Source organism: Dunckerocampus dactyliophorus, chromosome 17 (genome assembly GCF_027744805.1).
Source record: "Dunckerocampus dactyliophorus isolate RoL2022-P2 chromosome 17, RoL_Ddac_1.1, whole genome shotgun sequence".
Taxonomy (NCBI): Eukaryota; Metazoa; Chordata; class Actinopteri; order Syngnathiformes; family Syngnathidae; genus Dunckerocampus; species Dunckerocampus dactyliophorus.
In genome coordinates, this window is record NC_072835.1 from 2648629 (window position 1) to 2667019 (window position 18391).

General features: G+C 36.3%; 1 protein-coding gene across 2 annotated transcripts in view; it reads right to left on the bottom strand.

Annotated features, from left to right (window-relative positions):
* The window catches only part of si:ch211-243g18.2 (uncharacterized protein LOC559906 homolog), a 54529-nt gene that overhangs the window by 17846 nt on the left and 18292 nt on the right, over nucleotides 1-18391 (bottom strand). For both annotated transcript variants that reach the window (XM_054757961.1, XM_054757960.1), the window contains exon 2: nucleotides 3131-3275. The gene's annotated coding sequence lies outside the window, so the exon portion shown is untranslated. The remainder of the gene's footprint in view (nucleotides 1-3130; nucleotides 3276-18391) is intronic.

Below are 18391 nucleotides of genomic sequence, written 5' to 3' on the forward strand. Positions count from 1 at the left end.
AGTTATTATTATTATTTTATTAATAATGTCATTTTTCTGACTATTTTATTATATTTCATTATAGTTATTCATTATAATTTATAATATATATATATATATATATATATATATATATATATATATATATATATATAAACGTATATTAATAAATGTAGTATTATTATTGTATTTATTATTATTAATATAATTTTTTAGTATTATATTTAATTACATGTATTCATTAAAAATTTTATGTTATAGATATAATTTAATATAGAAAAAAGTATATTAATAAATTCAGTACTATGATTGTATTTATTATTATTTTATTAACAATGTAATTTTTCGTAATATGTTGTGATATTTCATTCTGTGTATTCTTTATTATTGATACATATCTTATAAATAGAATTTTATATACAAAAACGCATATGAATAAATGTTTGATTATGATTGTATTTATTATTATGACATTTAATATATTATATATTTTTGTCCCCAGTGATCAGTCACCATGGGTGGTGGGGGGGGTTGGTAAAAACAAGCTACACTTGCAGTTACCACTGGTGGCCAAAAAAGGGCAGCAACAAGCTGCATTGAAAATCCTTATTTGTGCTTTTACACATTTGCTTGATGTTTTTCAAATATACTGTATATATAAACTATAAATACATATATATTATAAAGAATACATTCTATCATTTATATTATGATATGAATTATTTAAAAAGTAATATTATTCTGCTTATGTTGATAGTCATAACACATAAGCCTGTTTTTAATGACGTGATATCGTGTAGTACTTGCAGTACTTGAGTACAAGAAAGGCTTAAAAGGTTGGAATAAATGACAGAAGAAGTACGACTCAGCTTTCACTTCCTCCTTGGCTTCTCTCTGCTGGACTTTGGCCGTTAAATAAATAAACGTGTGATTAAACGAGCAGGACGTCAGGATGCTCGCCGCGACCCCACTTGACCCCCAGTGACCCCTGTCACAAGTGATCATGTGACGCCTTCGCGGCCGCACGCGGCCTGACACCGAGGGGGGCCGAGTCGCCGGCTTTGACCGTCTTGGTCGGATCAGGTCAAAAAAAAAGAAAGTGTAGCAGAACACGGTGCATCTGCGCGCACGAGTGCCGCCTCTCAAAGCGACGACTTCCTGTTTGAAGTCCCGCTGCCGCCTTTCACTTTCGCTCACTGGTGGACAAACAAACAAAAATGCTTTGCAGTCGTTACTTTCTTCGTTTGGACAAGAACACGCCAGCAAATCCTGGCAATGATGCCCCCTAGTGGCTGCGATCAGTATAGCAAAAACATCCAAGCAATCCCACTAATGCAGGCGTGTTCAAAGTGCGGCCCGGGGGCCCTTCGTTGACAGCGGCTGTTTTTTATTGGCCCGCAGCAAATTCTAAAAATATAATTTGACAAGGAGAAAAAACACAGCAAAAATGTAAAGAATCTGCAGTAATTTGACAAGAATAAAGCCAAAGTCAACAAGAAAAAGTAGTCATTTTAGGAGAATAATGTCGTAACGTAATTAGGAAAAATAACATCATTTTTATAGCATAAAGTTGCAATATTTAAAAAAATATGACCTATTCTGATATTATGGCAATAAAGTCATAATTAGAAGAAGAAAATTTACAAGAAGACAGTTTAAATAGTTGGAAAATTTAACCAAAGGGTGAGGGTTAGGGTTACAGCTGTAATTTTACGAGAATAAAGCCCAAATATGAAGAGAAAAAAGTCCTCTTTTAAGGAGAAAAACGTTGCAATTTTACAAGAATAAATTTGTAATATTTTGAGGAAAATAATGTCATTTTAGCAGCATAGAGTTGAAGTATTAAAAATAAAACCTTCTTTTTCTTTCAAGTCGTAATGTTATGGGAAACAAACGAAAAAAATTAAGTTATAATTTTTGGAAAATTAGGTTGGGAGAAAATTATAATATTATGGAAGTAAAGTCAAAATATTACGGGAATAAAGTCATAATTAGGAGAAGAACATTTACAGGAAGGAAGTTGAAATAGTTGGAAAATTTTTAAAAAATGAAATGGAAAAAAAGCTGTAATTTTACGAGAATAAAGTCAAAATACTAAGACAATTAAAAGACGTCTTCTAACGAGAAAAAGTTGCAATTTTACAAGAATACATTTGTAATATTATGAGGAAAAATAATGTCATTAAATATCACTCAAAAAACAGCAAAAATTTAAGAAAGCTGCGGTAATTTTACAAGAATAAAGTCAAAATATTAAGACAAAAATTATGTCATGGAGCAAAAAAAGTAGTAATTTTATGAGAATAATCTTGTAATATTATAAGGAAAAATGAAGTGTCATTTTGGTAGCATAGAATTTAAGTATTAAATTAAACACTTTTGTTTAAAGTCGTAATATTATGAAAAACAAACAAAACAAAATAAAGTTGTCATTTTTGGAAAATTTTATTGGGGAAAAAATTAAAATATTAAGGGAATAAAGTCAAAATTACAAGAAGACAAACGACCGATGTTCATGCTGAAAATAATGGGCTTTTCCACCGAGAATACAAAAGGTTATTGTTGAAATATACTGAATATAACTTGTTAGCATAAGCATGTGTACAAGTGTTGCTTTACAAAAGTTGCATCATTTCATTTTTCACTATGAGGTTTGGACACCCCCGCATTATCCTTTTTTTTGGTAAAAAATGAACACAGTTTGGAAATACAGTACAGCACATTTCTGTGCTAAACTGTAAGGACGCCAAAGTATTGTAGTTCATGTTTTTGGTTTTTTTTTGCCGGCTGGCTGACCTGACTGATGTCTGACATCCTTTGGGGCCCCGACACCGCATCAGCTTGATGGGCGCATTTCAGCCCAGCAGCTATTTTCTGATAAGAGCATACTACCAATCCAAGGAAAGAAAAAAACATAACAACACATGTTAACCACTCTGTAATACACCCCACCCAACACACCCCACCCCCAAAAACATCAGAGTGTTTGTGGGGATGATGATTTCAGAAGGCTTGCGATATGTTTGGAGATATGCATCTATAAGCCTGAGCTGCAGAGTGGATGGGAGCTTGAAAGGGAAAAAGTGACGCACGGCTATACGTGTGTGTGTGTGTGTGTGTGTGTGTGTGTGTGTGTGCGTCGTGTTTTAACCTTTTATTTAAGTGGAAAGTTGGCCAGGAGCCCGGTGTTGTCCTCTGCGTGGCCCGGGAAAGTCCTCCTCCTCCTCCTCCTCCTCCTCCGGACGCCGCCACTGCAGCGGTGACGTTAATGGTGGTGCCTTGCTCAACAGCACTTCCTGAACCAAAAACATAACCCATTTGCTATTTGCGACAATAAACACAATTAGTGCAACACATAAACATCCCTGGATGACAAATATGTAACATTTATACGTAAATATACAAATATATTAAATATACTGGCGTACGTGTCACTGCAGTCCCTCACACATCATGAAATTCTGCCCCCTTGTGGCCATCACAAGTATAGGGGATGACTTGTGGCGGCTGTTTTTGTGGACATCATGCAATTTTTTTTCAATTTTTGTTGAAAAACAGAAGAAAATTTTTTTTTCTAAATAATATTATTTTCTTAGATTTTTTTTAAACATTTAAATTCATTTTTTTATTTGATTTATTTGTATTCATTATGCGTCTTCCTGCTCCTTTTTGGTTAGTGCAAATGTCATAATATTATGTTTTTATTCCCATAATATTTTGACTTTATTGTCATAATATTAGGACTTTTTTTTTCCCAACAATTGTATTTATTTACTTTTTGTCTTTTCAAAAATGGTCTTTAATATCTTAAGTCTATACTACTAAAATGACATTATTTTTCCTCATAATATTCCAATGTTTTTCTCATAAAATTCCCACTTTTTTTGTTACATCACAAAAGGTTTGTCTTAATATTTTGACTTTATTCTTGAAAAATTACAGAGGATTTTTTAAAATTATTTTTTGCTGTTTACATTTTTTTTGGTTAAATTATATTTGAATGACATTATTTTTCCTCATAATATTCCAAATTTATGCTTGTAAAATTGCAACTTTTTTCTCCTTAGAAGACAACTTTTTTTCTTTTTTTTTAACTCATAGATCTCGTAAATTTGACACTGATTTTTTTGTTAATATTTTGACTTTATTCTCGTAAAATTACAGCTGGGTTTTTTTTGCCAATTTTGCTGTTTGTTTTTATTTTCTTTCTTTGTGTACATTTTCTTTGATGTTTCATGAAATGTTTGTCAGCATTCACACTATACAATTGTCTCTCGCCACATCGCGGTTCGAATTCACGTTTTTTCCAAAATATGTTAATGACAGTACTACATCATTTCTATGCTCAATGTGTCTTATTTTCTCTTATTATGTCTACTATATTGGGTAATAGGAGTGTAAAGGTGACTATAGGGGTGTTATTTCATGTCTGGAGGGCTCTAATAATGTAAAAAAAAAACATATTTAGAAGGTCGTAAACAGCCTTTCTATTTCTTATATGTCTTATTTTTTTCTTATTATATCAACTATATTGGGTAAAAGTGACTATGGGGTGTTATTTCATGTCTGGAGGGCTCTAATAATGTAAAAAAAAAACATATTTAGAAGGTCGTAAACAGCCTTTCTATATCTTATATGTCTTATTTTTCCTTATTATATCAACTATATTGGGTAATAGGATGGCTATGACTGATGACTATGGGGTGTTATTTCATGTCTACAAGGCTTTAATATTGTTAAAAAAAACATACGTAGAAGGTTGTAAACAGATTTTTTTTGCTTAATGTGTCTTATTATCTCTTATTATGTCTGCTATATTGGTAATAGGAGTGCAAAGGTGACTATAAGAGTGTTATTTCATGTTTACAGAGGTTTAATAATGTTTAAAAAAATGTATGTAGAAGGTAGTAAGCAGGTTTTCTATGCTTAATGTGTCTTATTATCTCTTATTATGCCTACTATATTGGGTAATAGCAGTGTAAAGGCGAATATCGGGGTGTTTGTCATGCCCAGAGGGCCCTAATAATGTTTAAAAAGCATATTTTGACGGTTGTGAACAGCTTTTCTATGTTGCAACCATGAAAGTATTCCATTTAGAAATATTGTAAGTACTTCTCAGAAATTCAGGTCTGGGGCCATAAATGAGGGATGACTGTATACTGTATTTTTAAAAATATATTTTTTACTGTATTTCATCAGTAAGAACGTCTGTCATTCATTTAAATAGTATTTCATAAATAGAGCACATTTTTGGTATGCACGCTACATATATTATTTCTTCAATTTGATGTTTTTCGTAATCTGTACGTGATGCAAAAGCACAAAAGTGAGCTTGTGTCCCACAATCATTTTACACAGTTGTGTATGAGTGTTAAGGGTTAAAAAAAACTAAAAATCAGCGCAGTTGTACAACACTGCAAAGTGCAATAATAAACGTATTGTTTATTTAATAGCTCTCAAAGCCAATCAAACGTTATCGTTTGTAAAGGCAGCTCTTGTATTGGATCAATGTGTGCACATGTACGTTTCTTTTGATGATTGATCATGACTGAAGTGGGTTTTCTGTGTTCTTTGCTGAAGCATGAGAATGAATGGTATATCTGGGAGTTCTGTGCAGTGTTTCCAATGTGCAGCATGCACGTGGCCATGAATATGAAAAGGCCTGCTTGGGCAACAAGCAGGCAACAACACGCTCCTGTGCCAGCCCCTGACGGCCGTCCAGAGCCAGGAAAGCCGAGCGTCTGCCTCCAAACAAACATCCAATGATCGCATTAGCCACGGATCACGCAGCGGTGTCATTATTGTCTTCTGTGTCATACTTACAAGGCTTTTTTTGCAATAATCACCACTTTTAATGTTTATTTTTCTTTTAAATCCTCGCAGGAGAGGAGTTGGATTTGTTTAGGGATTTTTTTTTTTTTGGCGGGCTTGTGGGCAGTTTCTGCTGCCTGGTGACAGTAAAAAAAAAACCCAAAAAACAAGTCCATGCGCATTTGATTGGAATGTAAGCATTAGTTAGAAAAACAAAAAGGACTGTGGACTGTGCAAAGGGACGAGCATTAAGAGATGCTGGGGACATTTTGCACCGCATTCACTTTCTTATTTTCAAGCTATTTTGGTTGTGTTGAATATATGGAGGTTATAGTTATTTATATTATTCTTTTTTTTGTCATCTATGTTCCTGGATTTAGTCTGAAATGACAACGCTGGCCCATATGCAAAAACTATTAAAAATACCACATTTACAGTATTTTAACCTGAACTAATGCGGTCTTTTTAGCTTCAAATTTCTACTTGGACTACCCGCTTTCAGTTTTTAATGACTTTACATTTGTCCACCAGGTGGCACTACTTTTTCCCATTCAAAGCATGCAGAAAACCGCTGCAGTGATAAGTGTGGGGCTCACGGTGTCAATGTAAGAGAAAGTGGGGGATATTATTTATTTATTTTTTTACCTTACCAGCAAGTCCTTGTTACTTATTATATATTTATATAATATTCATTCATGCATTCATTTTTTATGCTGCATGTCCTAGATTCAAGATTCAAGATTCAAGAGAGTTTTATTGTCATGTGCATGGTAAAACAGCAGTTGTACCATGCAATGATATACAGTATATAATCTATAATAATACAAATAAATAACATACATTTTATAATATTATCTAAATGATTTATTTATATTACATATATATAATATTATAAACTATTATATTTATATTTTTATTACATTTCTATATGTACTATATATTTATATTGTATACTATTATTATTATTTATCATTTATAATTATAATATATATTATTATAAAATGACAACATATAATTTAAATGATATGAATAAAATAAAAAAATAGTTAAAAAAAATATATATAACATTTATATAATAAAAACCTACCCAATCTTAACCTTTTTTAACCATTTAATGAAAAAACTGTAGTTATGTAAGGACGCTGGCCTTTAAAGGGGAAAAGGGGCTTTACAAAACACAAACCAACGTATTATTTGACACGTTTATTTCAATCTGAAGTAACATTGACTCTTTTAAAGTGTCAAAAATGTTCATATATAATACTCCTGCAGGGGTTTTTAGGAAGCTGACATTTTTTGTCACTAGGAATTCGTGTGAGGTTTTCCATTTGATTTTGGGAAAAAAAATCATATTTATACTGTATTTCTGACTTAAGTAGCTTTAAAATGTTTTTTTGAAAAAACAACTCATTTAAGGCGGTGAGGAAAATATTATTTAACATTTTTTGTTTTTACTTTTTTACAGCAGTTTTTGGGAAGCTGACATTTTTCGTCACTAGGAATTCAAGTGTGAGGTTTTTTTTTCATTTTTATGTTAAATATTTCAAATTTAGATTTCAGATTGAAGAAGTTTTTAAAAATATTTTAAAAGGCTGAGGAGAGTATATATATATATATATATACATATATATTTTTTAAAATATATATATATATATAGAATTTTTTACAGCAGCTTTTGGGAAGCTGACATTTTTTGTCATCACCTTTTTTGTTCTACATCCACATTTTGTTTAACTTTTTTGGAACCATTTTTGATGATTTTGGATCATCGTCTTAGCGCAGGCCACACTTTTCACACTGTCCAGGTGTACCTAATGTTGTGGCCAGTCTGTTTACGCTGACTCAAAACAGGAAGCGTTGCTAATTTAGTCGAGTGAAATTGTATTTTTTGTCCGCTTCGGAATCAGAGAGTTCTTAATTGAAACGTGGTAGCGGTTAGCACGCGTGCTCGGCCGTTTAATAATCCCGAGACCTGTGGCGAGTAGCGTTTGTACATTCCTTGCCTGAGGAAGTTAGTTAGTCAACATGGCCGCCACCGAGCGCGATGAATATGCACAAGGCCTCCTCCTCCTCCTCCTCCTCCTCCTTGGTGGCGGCGACGGCCCGGTAATTGCCGGTCGTCAGGGGTGGCAGGAACCGTAATTTGCATCTTGGGGGGATCCTGCAATCAGCGTTCTATTCATTAGCGCTGCCAGCCGCTTCATCTGCTGGCCACTCAGAGCTGCCAATCTCCCCCCGGCAGGCAAAGCAGCAGACGGATGGAAAAGTTTCAATTACAAGCCGTGGCGGCGCGTAGTGGTGTAACACGTCTTCCAGCCTGTATTTAGGCGGCTTGTCGTGCAGGTGATTGACTGGCGGCGCATTGTGGGACAGAACGAGCTGGAGAACGCGCAATGAAAGCCGGCTTAATGGCGCCGGGTTTCGATGCCACCAAAGGGAGGGGCCGCCGCGAGACTTGGTCTGAAGAGGTCCTTCCAGACGTCCATTGAGACGAGACGCTGACAATTGTCACTTAGGACTATTGTCTCAAAGACGAATATCTTTCACGTCGTCCTGCTTGCTGTCTGAAAGGGAAGATGCACGTGATTCCCGCAGGAAGACTCCTCCATTGTCTTACGGTGACATAACCTCTGTTCCCGGCCTCGTAAATCTACATATTCACGCTCACAGGCCGCTAACTGGGCCAACATGCACAAGCTGTAAAAGTCCGTACAGCACAACGCTTGCCCGCTCGGAAAATGAGCAATTTTGACCTGTGAGGTTTTGGCACAAAAAAAGGTTCATTTGGGCTCCTGGCTTCATTTTTGTGACCTTTTAGACATGTTATACTTTGATTGTATTTTATTACTTGTATTTGATTGATTTATACTTTTATTAATATTACAAATATTAACGTATTATGAATATTAAATTTGATACAATTTTACAAATTTGATACAATTACAAATGATTGTTTTCCAAAAAACAGGAATTTTGCACATTATTATCAATTATTTATTACCATATCTATTATTATTCTATTCATTATTTATATTATTATTAATACTACATTTGACAGCATTTTACATTTTTTAATTGTTTTCCAAAAAGTATTGTTTGTGTCGTGGTTCCCTGCACATTCATGTTTTATTATTATGATCAATTATTAATTATGTATTACTATATTTATTATTATTATTAAATTTGATACAATTTAAAAATGATTTTGTTTTCCAAAAATAAATCTTGCTCATTCATGTGTCATTATTATTATTTATTACCACATTTATCTGTATTCTATTCATTATTATGAATTATTGTTATTCATATCAAATTTGACACAATTTTTAAATTATTTTGTTATTTTCTCCAAAATATTGCGATTGTATTTTGGATCCCAGCACATTCACGTTAGATTATTATTACAAATTATTAATTATTTATGACCATATTTATTAGTATTCTAGTAATTATTGTTAATTATTTCTATTCATATTAAATTTATATTATCATTCCATTATTACCATTAATATTACATTTAAAAATGATTTTATTGTATACCAAAAATATTGTGATTGTATAATGGATCCCTGCACATTCACATTTCATTATTATTATCAAATACTAATAATTCATGACTATATTTAGTAATATTTCATTATTTATGATTCTCTTACTGATATTAATGCATACTGAACTTAACACACTTGTTATGTTGTTATGGTTTTATGTTACGTGTGCTGTGCTGTATTTACATAGCATATAATAACAATACAGTAACATGCAATGTAGGCTGGCACACACATTCATTTTGCATTTCAATTGCTACTCTGCATTAAGTATAAAACACATTTTAGGCCAAAAAAAGCAGGAAAGACTGCAATCTGCTGGATGTGGCCTAAACGTAGTCACCCCAAATTGACCTTGGGACGACCCCGCCGAGCTACGACTGGGAAATGCCTGCCAATTTGCCACTTTTCCTGGGCGTACCCGATCCCGTGTGGCAGCCAAATAGCGCCTTTCTTTTTTCCTTGCCTTTGCACGGCACCTTGAAGGCACCTTTAACGAGTCAAAGCCGGCAGAAACAACACGGCTCTTGACAGGCCCGTGTCAGATGATTAGGACGCGTCCTCCAAAACCGCTGCAATAACACGATTACGCTCGCCATCACCGTGTCAAAACACTTCTCCTGTCTCTCTCGCGCTGCACGGACCAGCGGCTGTCAAAATTCCCCCTCCTGACACAAAAATAAGAAACTTTTGCCGCTCGACTTGTGAAAAGACAAGCGGAGGAGGACGGCGCTGCTGAGAGGAGGGGAAAAAAGAGGCCTAATAGAAATGGGGGTGGTGGGGCCCAGGGGGGGCCACCTTGACACGCACCTGTCAGAGACATGCATGCACGTGCACGGGGCGTGCAAGAGAGGGAGCGTGCAGCTCGGTGGGTGGCAAAGCGCAGCGATGGCCGCCTCTGACAGGAGCTATTTGGCTAATCCAAAACAACAGCTGGAACCTACCAGGAGGGAAAAGGGTCTGGGGGGGGGTTGTATAAAAATCAATCCCGCATGTAAAAGACCTGTTGGGTGATGTCACTCATGGCTGAGGTGGGAGGGGCTAAGGTGGACATTGAGTGAGCCTGCAAGCACGCAGGTGAGAGTGATTACACGTACAGCGACGCTCACGCTTGGCCTTCGTCAAACATCTGCTTGAGTTTTGGCATAGGTGGGGGGTGGGGGGGGGGCGGCGTGAGGGTGGTCCGCTCTCCTCCAGCGGCCCTGTTAACACGGCAGGCAACGTCAGCGTGCTAACATCTTTACATCTCGCCTCTGGCGGCTGCAATGCACCACACCTGCACAGTGCATCGTGCTTTAAAGGCCCCACGTTCAAATATACTGTAGTATTACAGAGTACTGTTCAAATATACCGTAGTATTACAGAGTACTGTTCTAATATACTGTAGTATTTCAGAGTACTGTTCAAATATACCGTAGTATTACAGAGTACTGTTCAAATATACTGTAGTATTACAGAGTACTGTTCCAGAAGTACCACAGTAGCACATTGGAAGTCTTCATGCTGACAGTTTAAAAGTGAATTGATTTTATTTGATTTATTCTATTTGATTTATTTATTTAGTATCTATTCAATGTATTTATCAATTTCTATTTTTTATTTCTATTTATTATTATTATCATCATCATCTTAAAATTACTAAATTAATAAATTATTATTAATTAAATTATTTTTTTTCTTAAAGTCTCACTTTTGTGTGTGTGTGTGTGTGTGTGTAGCTTTAATGCTAATGAGATGTGCTTTTTTTTTTTTTTTTTAAGAATTTTGACTTAAATATTAAAACTTTGATCTCTTCCTCCTCCTGTGCGGGACAGAGGCGATGAACATCAGCCTCACATGCCCAGACACCCAAAGCTGTTTGAATGAGGTGAAAAGCATGTGGAGGCCTCTAGCAAGTCCATGTGACATGAATGTGCATCATCGCAGGAATACATACTATATGTACTCTATGTACTGTATGTAGTGTATGTAGTGTATGTACTGTATGTAGTGTATGTACTGTATGTAGTGTATGTACTGTATGTAGTGTATGTACTGTATGTAGTGTATGTAGTGTATGTACTGTATGTAGTGTGTGTAGTGTATGTACTGTATGTACTGTATGTACTGTATGTACTGTATGTAGTGTATGTAGTGTATGTAGTGTATGTACTGTATGTAGTGTATGTACTGTATGTAGTGTATGTAGTGTATGTAGTGTATGTACTGTATATAGTGTATGTACTGTATGTAGTGTATGTAGTGTATGTACTGTATGTAGTGTATGTACTGTATGTAGTGTGTGTAGTGTATGTACTGTATGTAGTGTGTGTAGTGTATGTACTGTATGTAGTGTATGTACTGTATGTAGTGTATGTAGTGTATGTAGTGTATGTACTGTATATAGTGTATGTACTGTATGTAGTGTATGTAGTGTATGTACTGTATGTAGTGTGTGTAGTGTATGTACTGTATGTAGTGTGTGTAGTGTATGTACTGTATGTAGTGTATGTACTGTATGTAGTGTATGTAGTGTATGTAGTGTATGTACTGTATGTAGTGTATGTAGTGTATGTAGTGTATGTACTGTATGTAGTGTGTGTAGTGTATGTACTGTATGTAGTGTATGTACTGTATGTAGTGTATGTAGTGTATGTAGTGTATGTACTGTATATAGTGTATGTACTGTATGTAGTGTATGTAGTGTATGTACTGTATGTAGTGTGTGTAGTGTATGTACTGTATGTAGTGTGTGTAGTGTATGTACTGTATGTAGTGTATGTACTGTATGTAGTGTATGTAGTGTATGTAGTGTATGTACTGTATGTAGTGTATGTAGTGTATGTAGTGTATGTACTGTATGTAGTGTATGTAGTGTATGTAGTGTATGTACTGTATGTAGTGTATGTAGTGTATGTACTGTATGTAGTGTATGTAGTGTATGTAGTGTATGTACTGTATATAGTGTATGTACTGTATGTAGTGTATGTAGTGTATGTACTGTATGTAGTGTGTGTAGTGTATGTACTGTATGTAGTGTGTGTAGTGTATGTACTGTATGTAGTGTATGTACTGTATGTAGTGTATGTAGTGTATGTAGTGTATGTACTGTATGTAGTGTATGTAGTGTATGTAGTGTATGTACTGTATGTAGTGTATGTAGTGTATGTACTGTATGTAGTGTATGTAGTGTATGTACTGTATGTACTGTATGTAGTGTATGTACTGTATGTAGTGTATGTAGTGTATGTACTGTATGTAGTGTGTGTAGTGTATGTACTGTATGTACTGTATGTAGTGTATGTACTGTATGTAGTGTATGTACCGTGTGTACTGTGTGTACTGTGTGTACTGTGTGTACTGTATGTATCAGTGCGTAATTATAACTAATATGAGTCAAACGGAATATTGGACACAAAATGGACACCTGACCGGTGACTTCATCAGTGAAGAGGTGTGTCCAAATACTTTTAAGGGGTTTTTTTTGCTGTTGGAGCGGCTCACACCATATATGGTCATGCATGATGTCATGAATGATGTGTAGAAAAGAATGAGGATGCTGTAAATATACTGTATGTACTGTATATCCATCTGCATGTTGCACACGATACTCATCATTTCCTCATCGTGTAGTTTGACACTCGTTCTTATTCTTAACCCTTCAGTAGTTCTACACACTCATAAGCTTTAATGATTATGCACACGCCTAACCTGAAGCACCATTCATCCTAACCTGGACAAGTCACTTTGGGAAATTTAAACAAGCTTTCATGTCTGATTGACTCCCACTCGCGTTGTGTGTGTGTGTGTGTGTGTGTGTGTGTGTGTGTGTGTGTGTGTGTGTGTGTGTGTGTGTCTAAGTAGCAACAGATGCCGTTTCTGACCTCAGAGGCTTCCTGGAAACTCAAATTTGTCAAAATGAAGCAGGAAAAGAGAGAAAGAGCAGCAGTTTAGGTAAGTGTAACTTATACAGGACACACACACAGTACTACAGTACAGTAGATGGTATACTGTGTATCGTGTATAACGTATGGCAGTGCCACTCAACTGGTGACCCGCAGGCCAAACCCAGAAAGTGGATGGCATCCCAGTGGCCCACCAACATTTTTGTAGCTGATTCCCCATATATAGTCATATTTAGAGATCTTTGACCAGCGTTTCCGTAGTAGGTCCTTAAAAACAACACAATGCGCTTGTCATAGAGTGACCTTTGACTTCCATTTTGGCAACAAGTCCTCAAAAACAGCAGAGTGAGCCTGTCATATACAGGATCTTTGATTCCCGTATTTGTAGTAGATCCTCAGAAACAGCAGTGATCCTGTCACATAGAGGATCTTTGACACTGACTTTCAGACAGATCCTCAAAAACAGTAGAGCACTCCTGTCTTATAAAGGATCTTGGACTAGCTTTTTTGGGCAGTAGGTCATTAAACTTAAAAACAGTGCTCCTGTCATATAGAGGATCTTTGACTTGCGTTTGGGGCAGCAGATCCTTCAAAAAAGCAGAGTGATCTTGTGTTTGACTCAAATTTTTGCAGTAGATTCTCAAAAACAGCTGAGCACTCCTGTCATATAGATGATTTTTGGATAGTGTTTTTGCAGTATGTCGTTAAAAATAGCAGAGCCTTCTTGTCATATAAAGGATCTTTGACTAGTATTTTTGCAGTAGGTCTTTCAAAACAGCAGGGTACTCCTGTCATGTAGAGGATCTTTGACTAGTGCTTCAGCAGTAGGTTTTTAAAAAGAGCACAGCACTCTTGTCATATAGAAGATCTTTGACTAGCTATTTTGGCAGTAGGCCCTTAAACTTAAAAACAGTAGAGTGCTTTTGTCATATAGACAATCTTTGACTTGCTTTTGGCAGCAGGTCCTTAAAACCAGCAGCTTGACCGTGTTATGCAGAGGATCTGTGATTAGTGTTTTTGAAGTAGATGCTCAAAAACAGCAGAATGATTCTGTCATTTGGAGGATCTTTGAATAGGATTTTTGCAGCAGATCCTCAAAAACAGCCGAGCACTCCTGCCATATAGAGGATCTTGTTTTTGCAGTATGTTTTCAAAAACAGCAGAGCACTCTTGTCATACAGAGGATCTTTGCAGAGTGTTTCTTCAGGGGATTTTTAAAAACAGCAGGGCGCTCCTGTTATATAGAGGATCTTTGATTAGCATTTCAGAAGAAGGTCATTAAACTTAAAAAAAAAAAAGCACAGCGCTCTTGTCATATAGAGGATCTGTGACTGGCTTTTTGGCAGGAGGTACTACAAAACAGCAGAGTGCTCCCTCAAATGAGAGCATCTTTGACTTTCGTGTGTCCTTCGAAACAGCAGAGCACTCTTGTCATATAGAGGATCTTTGCCGAGTGTTTCTGCAGTGGATCTTTAAAAACAGAGGAGCACTCCTGTCACACTGAAATATCTTTGACTTGCGTTTTTGCACTAGGTCATTAAAAAACAGCAGGGTGCTCCTGTCATATAGACGATCTTTGGAGAGTGCTGTTGTAGTTATCATATTTTAAAACAGTCCACATAATATGTCATTGTGGTGGGGAAAAAGGAAATGCACTTTGCTGCGTTATATATGAGAAAAAAAAGTCGAAATGCGTTGCGCTGATGTGTTATTTTAAGCGGTGTAGTTTTGGATGAGGGGTAATTTCCTGCTGGTTTAATGACAGGCCGTTTAAAAAGAGTCAAGCAAATCCTGTTCGGACTTACGGCGTCACACACGCTCCGTGTTTCACTGACATGATTTCACACCCGGCGCTGCCTCACATCCTCCCTGCTTTCCCTTCCACGCTATCTCGCCGACGAGCAGGCGGCATGATATCACCTCTTTTGCAAAACAAGAGGAAACGCGTGCCAGCCGCTCTCATATGCCACCAATTATTGCAAAGTCCAGCAGGCGGGAGAGGGAGGGGTGGTTGAGGCAAGGAGGGTGGTAGCGAGGGAGGGGGGGCGAGAGAGATTCGGCCATTTTCAGCCATTAGCCCTTTAGTGCAGGGATCACAGTGAGGCTAATAGTGACTAAACGCTGAATAAACACATTTGGCTAATAGGTCACTCCCAGCTGAAGCTAGAGGCTGGGGGTCAGCTGATTGGTTGCGAGCTTTGCAGGACGCTATCGTGACGTCCAGGTGCAAAACACAAGCAACAACAACACAAATAATGCTTCATTATCAATATTATAACTAGCAAAGATGTTACGCGCTTTTCGTTAATTAGTTCCTTCCAAAAGGTTCAACAAAAACCAAAAGGTACAAAAACGAGGCCATTTTTCCCATAGGACATGATGCAGACACCCACAAAAATCAAGAAAAATACTTCTCATAGAGAATAATGACAGTTTTACTTGTCGAAAACCATGTGAAATAATTAAAAATGAGGAAGGATGGAAGTTATTGATGATGCGGACTTCTCGTGACTCCTGGCGAGATTGAATTGAACAGTGTTCCACAACTTCTGCATCAAATTGCTGCCACTCGCAACTTTCTGTGGCCCCATGGCGGGTTATTTAGCAGCCACACTCAATAAAAAAATGCCCCGTTAGTGAGTCAGACACTTAGGATACTTTGTTTGGACTGACTCAGTACGCTAGTTTGTTACATGCAATATTGTATGAAAACCAAGACAGTGTACGAAAGCAAAGGAAACATTTTGGCAAAAATTTCGGACGAAAACAGAATCGCACAAAACCCGGGGTGCACAAAAAACGAGGTGTGACTGTAATGACTTTCCCTGCTAACTAATTACATTCATTCAGGGTACTGATTCAATCACTTTATGGGAAAAGTAACTCATGCAACATGACAGTCGCAAGGTAAATTACCAGGAAAAAATGCATAAAAAAAGATGGCCTAAATACTGTGTACTCAAACAAGTAGCAATATTATTATTATTATATTTGATTCTGCATGGAGAATAGGGTGTGAATTGGAAGTAGGCAATCATTGGAGGGAGGCTGTTATTTCCTAAATGCAAAAATGTATTATCCTGTGTATTACAAGTTCATCTTTTTAAAATGTTAATAATCATTTGGAGTGCATGAGAAAGTGGAAAGTCTTTTACACCATTTACCTCATTTATTTTTTAAATTTTAATTTTTTAAATATTTTTTATTTAGATGTCATATTTTTTAATTAAAACATTTTTTATTTATATATCAAATATGTGTTATTTTTATTTATTTTTCATTTTGATTGTTTGTTTTATACGACGGAGTTTTAGGGCCACAAAAAATCTGAGATGTCGAGAACAAAGTCGTAAATTTACATGAATAAAGGCCTAAATTTATGACAATAAAGTAGTAAATTTACGAGAAAAAAAGTCGTAAATCTATGAGAATAAAGCCGTACATTTACGCGAAAAAAGTCGTACATTTACAAGAATGAAGCCGTACATTTAATAGAATTTAAGAAACATTTAAGAGAAACAAAAGTCGTAAATTTACAAGAAATAGTCGTAAATAACCTTCATAACATAACCCAAAGCCAAAGGTCACATAAGTCCCCGCTTTTGTCCCCGCTGTCTCAGGCAATGCCTTTTACGACGAGAATTAAAATGGTAGTAAATTTACGAGAATAAAGAATAAAGTCCTAAATTACGAGTAAAAAAGTCGTAAATCTACGAGAGTAAAGCTACATATTTACAAGGAAAAAAAGTTGTCAATTTACGAGAATAAAGAATAAAGTTGTAAATTTACGAGAAAAAAAGTTGTACATCTACTCTGTTCATCTGTAAGGAAGGCGGATGTGAGAAGAGCTAGCCATGCAAATCAAAATGCTAAATGCTCAAATGCTCTGTTTTGCTGCCACGTTATAAATAAAAGCTTGCTTGAAAGAGCTTCCTGAAGAGCTACGCTTTATTTTCCCTACCTTATTCTCGTAAATTTACGACTTTTTGTTTCCAATGTGGAGTTAATACTCCGTTGTATAAAATAAACAATAAAAGCAAAAAATAAATAAAATAACAAATATTTTATGTATAAACAGAACATTTTTAATTAAAAAACATTACATCTAAATAAAAAATATAAAAAATTATTACAAATAAATGAGATAAATGGTCAAAAAGACTTTCCACTGTCTCATGCACTCCAAATTATTATTAAAATTAAAAAATGAACTTGTAATACACAGGATAGGAAATAACAGCCTCCCTCCACTGATTGCCTGGTGTAATTTTATGACCATCTCATTGTTGAACAAGTACGTTGCACAACACAGCAGCATCACAACCAATGTTGTAATCGTGAGGGTTGCCACCATGAAGAGACAAAAAAAAAAAAAAGAACAATTTTTTTTCTACATTTATTCCTGGCGCGGGCAAGGAACTCTCTGGCTGCTTCCAGCACGAATGTTTATTGGTGCGGAGGCCGTGCGAGCGGGGGGGAGGGGGCGTGTGAGCGGGGGCCCCCGAGCCCAAAGGCAAGTCATGTTCTCAAGGAAAAGCGCAACTCTCCACAGAGCTGATATCAAAATAGTTTAAAAAGTGAATTGGCTGATAGTTCCCAGTGAGTGCAGAGCCCCGCCAAACGCTTCCAGATCGCCCTGCCAGCGGAAAGTAAACACAGCCGCCGGCTGGGAGAGAGCAGCGACGCTAACCTGTGTGTGTGTGTGTGTGTGTGTGTGTTTCATTGAGGTCTTTACCACACAGCAGAGCTAGGAGATGTCCAACTTCTAAGCTGGGCCAAGGTTCCCCCAACAACAACATGTAGGGTTTCTTTCAACGTGGTGTAACATTGCTGTGTGTTATCTACTCCTGATCAACAACAGCACACATTTCTCTTCAAGGGAAAAAATACACAACAATGAAGAGCAATCTAGAATGACACTCAATGTGTGCACAAACTCTTACACGTCAGCCTCGTGCATACATATACACAGTAATCCCTCGTTTATGGCGCTTAACTGGTTCCAGACCCGACCGTGATGAGTGAATTTCCTCCACCTTTCAACTTCTAAATGCGCTTTCTAACATTATTAGAGCCTTCTATTCATCTATCAATCACATTTCTTATACAAGATGTCTTCGTCTGAGTCAAGTGTGGCTGTGGGTTTTGATTTTGTGAATTTATATTGTA